The 9,597-nt window shown below is 40.8% G+C and overlaps 1 long non-coding RNA gene across 2 annotated transcripts; it reads left to right on the top strand.

The window, feature by feature from the left end:
• Positions 1 to 3,341: 3,341 nt before the first annotated feature.
• On the top strand, positions 3,342 to 8,168 carry LOC115350400. 2 transcript variants are annotated; one of them, XR_003926424.2, is made up of 3 exons: positions 3,342 to 3,581; positions 6,022 to 6,085; positions 7,953 to 8,168. It is a non-coding gene; the product is annotated as an uncharacterized LOC115350400 (long non-coding RNA). The 2 variants fall into 2 exon arrangements; XR_003926423.2 differs by having other exon boundaries at positions 6,314 to 8,168.
• Positions 8,169 to 9,597: the final 1,429 nt, after the last annotated feature.

Raw genomic sequence — 9,597 nt, 5'->3', positions numbered from 1 at the left:
TGTTTCTTGTTCTCCTCACCCCTGCGATACATGCATTTTACACAGACGACAAAAGTTTCTTCTGTAGTATCATCAGATTTATTCAGTAAGAGCCCAGTCCTACCACAGGGGAATTTTACTGCTCACTTCAGCAAGAGCAAGGTCCTAGTTTGCAACTGTATATCTAATGGAGCATTTTCACAGATGTCTTAAACGGATCTGTGAGGTGCCTTGCCTTTACCCCATGCACATTCTTATTGCCTTCCCTGTAAAAATTCCAGCAACAGTGTGACTCTGCAATCAGCCAGATAGCCAGGTCAATCAGCTGAGCTGGCAGAATGGGAACTCTACCAAAAAAATAGAGTAAACTTTTTTAGCCAGATCAGTTTGCTGCATAATTGCTATTGCCAAAGCAAGGGGTGGGCATGAACACCTAGTTCGATGCAGTGGCAAGAGTGGAATAGTCGCTTCTCTTACAGCATGAAGTCAGCTCAGCCTTGGAGGGCCATCAACAAGAAACATCTCTCTCAGATATACTGGGCCACATCCTTTGCCGATAAGTCAACAAAGTTAGATCATCACTATAGAGGTCTGGACTTAAACCAGCTAACAATTGGTCCTATTATAGCCAGTGTCCCCCTGAAGCTGAATATATTAAGTAGTTCTCCAATAAAAATGAAATATATCCTCACCACCAGTCACTCCTGTTTTCACAAAGGACAAAGCAAGAAGATGTATTCTTAATCACATGCCTGACTCGGCAAAACACATTGTGCTCATCTATTCGTCAGCCCACAGCCATGATTCAACTGTAATTATGACTCTTCCCCTGAAATAGCAATTCCATCTATCATTATTATCATTATTATTACTGCATTTTTTTCTTAAATGGCAAATAGCATCTACCTATGTGGAATGTAGGAGGACTGTTTTCCTTTTGCTATTAAAAAGTTCTCTCACAAAGTAAACATTGGCTGAACCTCAGAGTTGGTATACTCTTTAGGAATGCAGCCTTGCACAAAGCCAGAGGCTTTTCAGAGTGTTAAAAGAAACCTCAGGCATTGGAGTCATCCCCAGGAGGCAGATGAAAACGATGTGTACACGTGTCAAAATGCCAACTTCAACTGTGTGAATATGTCAACATGATTTGAGCTGGTAGGAAGGCAGGGGCTGTATGGAACAATGAAAACCCACTTTTTAAAAGGCTGTTTTCTAAGATGGATTAACTGCATTTAAAAAAAATAACTTTAAAAGATAACAAAGAAAAGAAACACAAAAGGAAAGCTGAAGTAGAAATTAAGAATGAGTCCCTACTGCTGCTCTTTAAAACAAGATTAGTAATTACAAGCACACAAAAAAGTCTGGAATGCCATACACTTTGTTCATTTGTAATTAAGACTTCAGTGTTATCTTAATTTTCTCTCCATTCCATATCCTTTGTTTACAAGTTGGAAAGTCTCACCAGCTGTCCCAAGCTGGTCTTAGAGCAGACTTTGTAGAGGAGAAGTGAGCATTGCTTATAGGAAGCAATCTCTACACTATAAAATCTCCAGATCTAATCAATGTTTCTTTGCTTTCCACAACATAGCTACTCTCTCCACCATTATGGGCGACTATTCTCCTTACCTTTACCATACTATGGAGTAGTGGTGAAACCTAGCTCTGTCCTGGCAGGTCCTGGCACTGTCATGTCCTTCTGGTGCTCAGAAACCCTGCATGCCTTTGCAGTGATGGACTCCAGCTATTCAAGAGCTGGAGAGGGAGCAGAGAAGCTGGAGAGCAACAGGAGCTAACAGCATTGCTACAGTCTCAGATCTCTTTGCATAACTTCGCAACTCACCTAGAAAACCCAGCAGATATGAAGAGATGGGAATATAAGCTCCTTATTCTGCAAGGGCAACCCGCTAGGTCTCCAAAATGGTAACATCGGAAGTAGAGCCAGGCAGAAAATGGGAGAGAAAGCCATAGAAGACGACTCTTCAAAAGAAGCATTAGGAACAAAAAATACCCTCATTCTGAGTTACTGTCCCAGCTCCTTAAGTGCCATATAGTCATAGCTGTCCATTCTCCTCCAGGACAGAGTTTAAGCCAGACTTTACCTTGCCATGATGTACGTTGGTGTCCACCTCTCAGAGGCAGAGTAGGCAGTCACAGGGCACTCTCATCAGTGCTTGTCTTGATGAGAAATCTTGGGTCAGAGAAGTCTGGCTCAGAGATAACCCAACGACTGCAGCAGTATACCACAACCAAAAGGAGGCTGATGTAAGGCTTTGAGAATCTGCAGGGTAATATGTTTTCTGTCTTCATTTCTGTTTTCCATTTCCAGCCAAAAAAACAGCATTTTTTTGCACATACAAACAAAAACGCATTTCTCCCTCATATTTCTATTAAGACTGAGTAGTAGTGATGATTCAAAGCTGAAATTCACGATCTAGCTGGAGACTGAGCTCCCTGACTGATAACAGTAACATGAACAAGATATATTTGATGAGGCTTTCTGGCTGGTAAGGGAAGGATAGACAATGTTTATGAGCCTCTCATTTGCACAGTGCTATAGCGTAATGATGGAAGGCTAGGATTTGTCTGTGTAAGTGAAAAAAAGTAAGATGCAAAGTAGCGCTATGTCTAACTGCCAGTGAAAAAGCAGAAGAAAGTCTATCTGCACAGATGCAGTAATGAAATGGCTCAGTAGTCAATATAAAAAAAAAAAGCAGACATTTGTGATTAGGAAATCAGATGGGAAAATTAGATAGGTATGAACAATCCTGTCTTGAGCAGTGAGCTGGCAGAGCAGGTAAAATTAGTGAAGTAAGATACTTTAACACAAAGAAGCAAAACAGAAAACAAACAAACAAACAAACAAAAAAATCACAGATTAAACAACCAAGAACTACATATTCCTGAAACTCAGCATGGTTGCAGTGATGACATTCAGATTCATAAACTTTTAACAAAATATTTGGGGACCTTACTAGCACGATAGGAAAAATAATTATTTTCTGCTGCCTTTCATCAAGTTAATGAGAAATCATTTGGAATGGGATGGAATAGAGACGTCCACCATCACCTTTCCTGGAGCGACAAAGCTAATTCCAGAGGCTCTTCTGTTTGGGCTTGCCCACTCCAAACTATCATTGCAGATTCCTTGAAACATGAAATGTGGTTCCCAACATTTGCTATGAAGATATCAAACAGAGCCCACTGCTAGCAGAACTGTATGTCAAGTCACATGAAAACTATGCATTGCACCAGCATAACCAGCAGAAGATGCAATCATCATGAGTTTCACATTTCACATTTCTCACTGAAATTAGGTAACAGTGGAAGAAGAAAAGTAACGATGCCAGAAAAGATAGGTTGCCTAATGCACATCATGACTGGAGTTGGACAAAGGATTTTGTCAAATCCAGTCCACCAAAGGATTTTTAGAGCAGAATTGTCTGCACTGGGCACCAGTGAAGGACTTCTGGCTTCCCATTGTTTGATTCTCCCCAGGAAAAAGCACTGGAAGTCCCCAGGGGCACACAGACACTGTTTCTGGAAGAGAGCCTGACAGTCAATACAGGATGGAATGGAATAGGATGGAATTACACAAAGTCAAGGTAAGTACTTTTCGTGGCAGTTTTTCTGCTCATTCTTCCATCTTTGTGACTCTGATCTAATAGTCAGTATCTGCAAATCTTAAAGGAAGTAAATCAAACGTTGGACTTGTGCCACCTCTATAAAAAGTCATGAACATTCACCTACTGTAATTCACACTCTTAATAAAAAGCTTCTTGGTAATATGGATAAGAGAGAGAGAAATACCTTATGAAATCTGTAAGTAACAAGTATAGATGGCATAGGCACCATTACAACCACAAAACTAGCCAAATTCTAGAGTCTTAGTAGGGTAGGGGGAATTAAGGGGTACCAAGCATTAAAAAAGACAAAACCCACAATGTTCTGTGAGGCAAAACTTAACAAAAAAAAAAAAAAGTAATAAATTCAGGTCCGCTAAAATATCCTGCTTTGAAAGGCAAAATATTTCATTTCATTTTGCTTTTTTAATATATTTTCATTTCCATATATATAATTTGCTTTCAGAGGGAGAGATTCATTATTTTTTAATTGCAACAAGTCCAATACATAAATAAAATTTGCCTCCAAAAAAGCCAAAATACAAACATGTGTCCAGAAAAAGAAATGTTGTCGTTCAACTTATCGAACTGTAGCATTATTATGATTATTATTTTTTTTAATGAAACTTCACTGAAATAAATTTCAAAAGTCTACTGGAAATTTTTCAATACCCTCTGCCTAGTCAGATATCCACAATCACATCTCAGAAAAGTATCCTTAACTTCACTTCAGAGCATTTTTAGATGTCAAGGGAGCTGGGAGTAGCTCTTAGGGCAGCCTCCTGTCTGTCAGCGTGTCTTTAGCACTGGTTGGCACAGAGGCAGATTCTGGCCCTTTTTCATCTAGCAGCTATTCGATGCAGCACATTTGTTATTCTTTGCTGCCAAGGAGACAATCTGTTTTTCATTTCCACTGAAGAGCAGCATAATACTATGAGTAAAACATCAGATATAATTAGGCGAAATGGTTGAGTGCCTGACTGAGCAGAGAAATGGAACTGTCCCGGATATGAAAAATAGCCATACACCTGAGAAAGAAGAGAGAGAAAGGAGAAAAGCGCTGCCCTCCCAACTGGAGTGTGCAGAGGCTCTCATACATTATCCTTTCCTCATGCAAGTGGGATATTTCTTAGGGATTGTGCAAACTAATTAAGTGTCCTCTCATAACAACTGGAAAATTAAAAAGAAAAAAAAAGCAAAAACCACACACACAGAGATCCTGCTGTTTTCCTACATAATGAAGCAGAACGTACCTTAAGATGGAAAACCTGATTCCTGCACATTTATAGACCTGTACACAACCTGGACACAATTCTCTGGTGCTTTATGTTAATTACATGTGTGCCTGTGTTTGAAAAATGCCCCTTAACTTATACAAAGAGGAGTTTGTCAAAAGTCTTTTGCTGCTAACAGCAAATATCAATTGATTCATTACCGTTCACAAGAAGTGAATGTTTTGGAGCAAGAAAACCTGAATGCTCATATTCCTCTGAGCCACAGCAGCGGGCAGGGCCACCTCACGTCTCATAACCCATGAGGTTATGGAGGGCTGCAAGACTCTCCTGGAAAGGCAGGCATCCTTCAAAAGAAAACAGAAGTCAGCTATCAGGTAGCTGAAGCTCCTGCTTCATCAAAAGATGGGCAAAGATCATGCAAGGTGCAGTTAACAGTACCACCAGTCACCTCATACTCCTCTCCATCGAAACTCAATAAATACAGTATTGCTATGGCTAGTAACAGACCACAGGCTTCATACCAGCTCTGCAAGCCTTATCTGGACTTGTCTCAGCCTGCCTAGAGCTTTCTTTCATCTTTATTCCCTTGTAAAAGTAATTTTTTTAATGACCAGGTGGCAATTGCTTTATCTGTTTTACTTCGCTTATCTTTGTTTAATTATGTTGTACAACCATCATTTTTATAGAGGCCGTTGTAACAAGTAGCTCTTCTGTAGTAATGAATGAAGCAGAATGAAATATTGTCTAGAATAACAATATAGTTTAGGCGAATAAAGGCAACGTATGACAGCAGAAGGCTTGAAAGTGAGGACGCAGGTCACAGTGTAGAGGAGTACAGGCATGGGATAATCAGAAAGGGGGCACGAGACAGCACTGGAGGCCCTGGGGATGTAAACATCTCACCAAAGAACTGCAGACTCAGGAAATGTGTAAAACTGGTATTAGGGGGAATAAAGTGAACAAAAAACAAGTATCTAATAGATGTAAGACACTCCAAACAGCAAATCCGGGTGTAATGTGGAGGTGCAGCCTAATGAAAAAAACAAGTGTTAAAGCGTGTTAGAAAAAAAATCTAAAAATAGTCCCAAAGGTACCCTAGAGTAAGAGAAAAAAGCCTTCAACACTACTATCATAGGCCTCTATGTGTAGGACTTAGGACACTGACAACACACTAACTTCTCTTCCAGACTGAAGCCAGTGACTTCAGGACCCAAAGGGCAGTGGAAGGTTGTGTGTAACATCAGAGAAAGGGTAGGTACAAGGGAGCATGTATATAGCAATTTTAACTGTATCACAGAGATATTTTCTAGAATTGTACTCTATTTTCCTTTTCTCTGATATTTAGATCTGGACTAATAATTATTCATTAATTATACTGATAGCAATTCAGTTACACAAATAATATTGGACATTACGTACAAGGTACGTTTTCTTTCTGCAGAACAACATTTTGAGTGTAACACTACCTTTCACTCACAGATGGTCTTCATACATGCCCTGAACCCCCATGGATGTAAGAGAGTGCGGCACGTCCATCTGCATTAACGGATGACGCTGGGCAGCAAATTCAGCACTGCCAGTGGGAGAAGGATCGCCATCATTTCTTACCAGCACAAGGGCATACCTGCATTGTGTTTTGTGGGCTGAAGTAAGGTGGCTGCTTGTGCTCTCCAAGCCTGCCAGCTCCAAACGTGAAATCATACAAGCATGGTTAGCCCAGCAGTGAACACAAGCCCTGCTGAGAGTCGGGTTTAGACTACCCCAGGTTCAACACTGCCCTAACACAGCCACACCACTCTCAGTTTACAGCTGGCTCACATCTGGCTGCTTCAGAGCACAGGCTTCTCTCTGCCTGCAAATCAACTCAGAGACATGCTTGAAGATACAGTCCAGAAACCCAAAACAGTCATATTCCCCACTCCTTCCTTTCTATTTTTTCTTTTTTTGTTGTTGTTTTTTGCTTTTTCACCAACTTTTTGGGTGTGGCTCCTTTCCAGGAGGGCACCTGAATGGTTTATTAGCAAGAAACATTGCCTACAGTTTCACTAGTTGCATAGACAGCAACAATACTAGAAAGAAATATTACGCAGGGTCTTCTGTGAGAAGGCTGTGAGAAGACAGCCATGGTTGGTCATCCCAAAGCAGCACTGGAGATGAGCAAGAAGCATACCTCAGCCCACTACAACTCAGCAAAACATGGCCCTCAAGTGGATTTCCCTCTCCATCACCAATGTTCCCGTGCAGGACAATGCCCATCCAGCTACAAGAGGCAATCAGATTTGTTGTTCAATTCAAGAGCACATTAAAGATGTTACCTGGATGAGCAGTGTTTCAGGAACACTTTCAGCTGCAGCCAAAGAGGGAGGCATGGCTCAGCAACACAAACTGATTCAGTCTAATAATTGTCATAGCTGAGAGTGTCAGGAGGAGGTTTACAATGGTTCTGCAGCCTGGCTTTAGCCTTAAGAGTTAGGGTGGGGACTGTAAAGAATTGGCAGCTGATAACAGAAATGGAATGAAATCAAAATATCTATCCTTTGCTTATTCATCATCTTGAAATATTTATAATGGTCCAAGTAGCCCTCCACCCACCCCGCACTGGAGCTTTTAAATGTGTGTCCAGATTCAAGAGTGGCAGCATCTTGAGTGCATCTCTGGATTAACCCAAACCCTTCTGCTTAGGGCATTAACAGATACTTTAACAAGATAAGACCAGAATCTAAGCTAGCCTCAGCTTTGTATTTGCTGCCTAATCCCAAATTAATGTTAGGTGTTACAAGTCTAAAATGATCCCTAATGAACCCAGAACGTGGCATCCTGGATGAAGACATGCAAGGCCTGACTCCAGCCAACAGGCCTCCACTCTAAATATAAATAAATATACATATGTAAATATAGAAAAATAAGTTTAGGGCCAACTGCCCTTAATAGGGCAATCTATATTACGATACCTACCTAAGTGGATTTCAAGTCTCCCTCTGACTTAAGTTTAACATTTCTCTCAGCCCTCTAATTATTTTTTTTTAAAAGAACTGTACACATAGCATCCATATTAAAATCTTGAATGTCCATAATGCTTCTAGAGTTCACATCTGCAGTTTTCTTTGTTCTCTTTAAGGAGATGGCTGCCAGTAAGGAAGATTACATGTTGCCTTGAATTTTCCCAGATTATGTCTGCTTGGATCCAGCATTATGGTTCAGCCTTTTGTACACATGGAGAGGGCAGCTGGAACATTTCAGATACAGATGTGAACCTCCCCAGAGTTAATTATTCACATTATTGTTTGCATCTTCGATTTGAGTTACCCAGCTTGTATTAAAGTCCTACATACTATGCACTAGCTTTGGGCCGCCAATACCTTTTGCGAGTTGCTGGCTGCAACCACTGCTTTGTATGTACATTCCCAGACACTTTTTGGTTTGTGTGATTGGTGGCGAGATTGTGAACACATACATGGAAAAACTTCTACTAGAAGAGCAGTTACTTAAACAATTAGCAGCACAGAGGAGACTAAGAATAGCTCTTCTAAAACCCTTTAGTTGCATTCCTTACTCTCCACCATCCCCATGCGTCCCCTCCCTTTGCTGATCTGAAATTCCTAACCCTGCAGACTGTTGTCTTTGTGTACTGTTTTTGCTGGAACTGCAAGACAGTTTATCAAAAGGTTTTTGAACGATGACACTCTCTCAGACCTGAAGGAACAGCTAGCTCAGTTCCCTCCCATGTCCTCCACGCACTTGCTATAGAAGAGCTGTGAGGTGTTTATGATGATCTATTTCAGACTTCTTTAACACTGGACACTCTGGTCTCACGGTCTGACAACTGATTGATAAGTCCTCTATTGTGGGCTGAGAATGACTGACCTTTTCCTCTTGGATTCCCATTATAGAGTAGCCCTGTGTCCTCTTTCTTGGCCAAGTGCCATGGGAAAGACAGCATGCAAAGACAGCTCAAAGAATGATGTATGAATTTAAAAAAAAAAAAAAAAAAAAGGAGGAAGAAAGCAGCTTTGAAAAATCATTCAGCATGACTGTGCACACACTAAATATACATGAGTCTTTTTATCACGTAAGGATTCTTTCTCGTATCTCTGTGCTGGCCCTGTATATTGAGATGAGCCTTGCTTTAAACAGGTTTCCCTGGATATGTCTGATTTCTAGGAACTCTTTTAAATGAATTATCCACTGGGATCAATTTCCAAACAAAATCCATCATACTCAGGGCACGGATTTCCAACTTCACAAGCCATTAGTTAAGCTGGAAGAACAAATTGCAGCAACTACTGTGGGTTGCCCTAAGCTTTTAAGTTATACGATCTTGCCAGTGCATCAGAGGCCAGCAAGACCATTACTGCTGGAATGGCTAATGGGAGGCTGATAGGAAGGAAGAGCCAGCCACTTAAGATGTGGGAAAGTCACCACACTCCCTGCAAAACTTCTAGGATTCCCTCTGATTTGATGAGGTGCTTTTCATCCACCACTTACTGCAAAGGTACAGTTTCTCAGTATAATATTGTAAAACATTTGGTAGCTTAGAGAGCTGCATTACCCAATTCATATCCATATCACACTTCACCCATAACTGTGCATAAATCAAACTCTGAGCTTCTAGAAAGATTGGTTAAAAAAAAAAAAAAAAGCAAGCTGAAAAGGTACAAGAAAGAAAAGCTACTGAAATATCCTGATTGAAAGAAAGGGGCGGGGGGGGGGGGAACTAACAGAAATAACACGGCAAAACCTGGTCTTGCAAAACATTCAGTCCA

The sequence above is a fragment of the Aquila chrysaetos genome, chromosome 13 (assembly GCF_900496995.4).
Source record: "Aquila chrysaetos chrysaetos chromosome 13, bAquChr1.4, whole genome shotgun sequence".
NCBI lineage: Eukaryota > Metazoa > Chordata > Aves > Accipitriformes > Accipitridae > Aquila > Aquila chrysaetos.
Note: the sequence above shows the minus strand (reverse complement) of the source record. Positions and strands in the feature narration are given on the sequence as shown.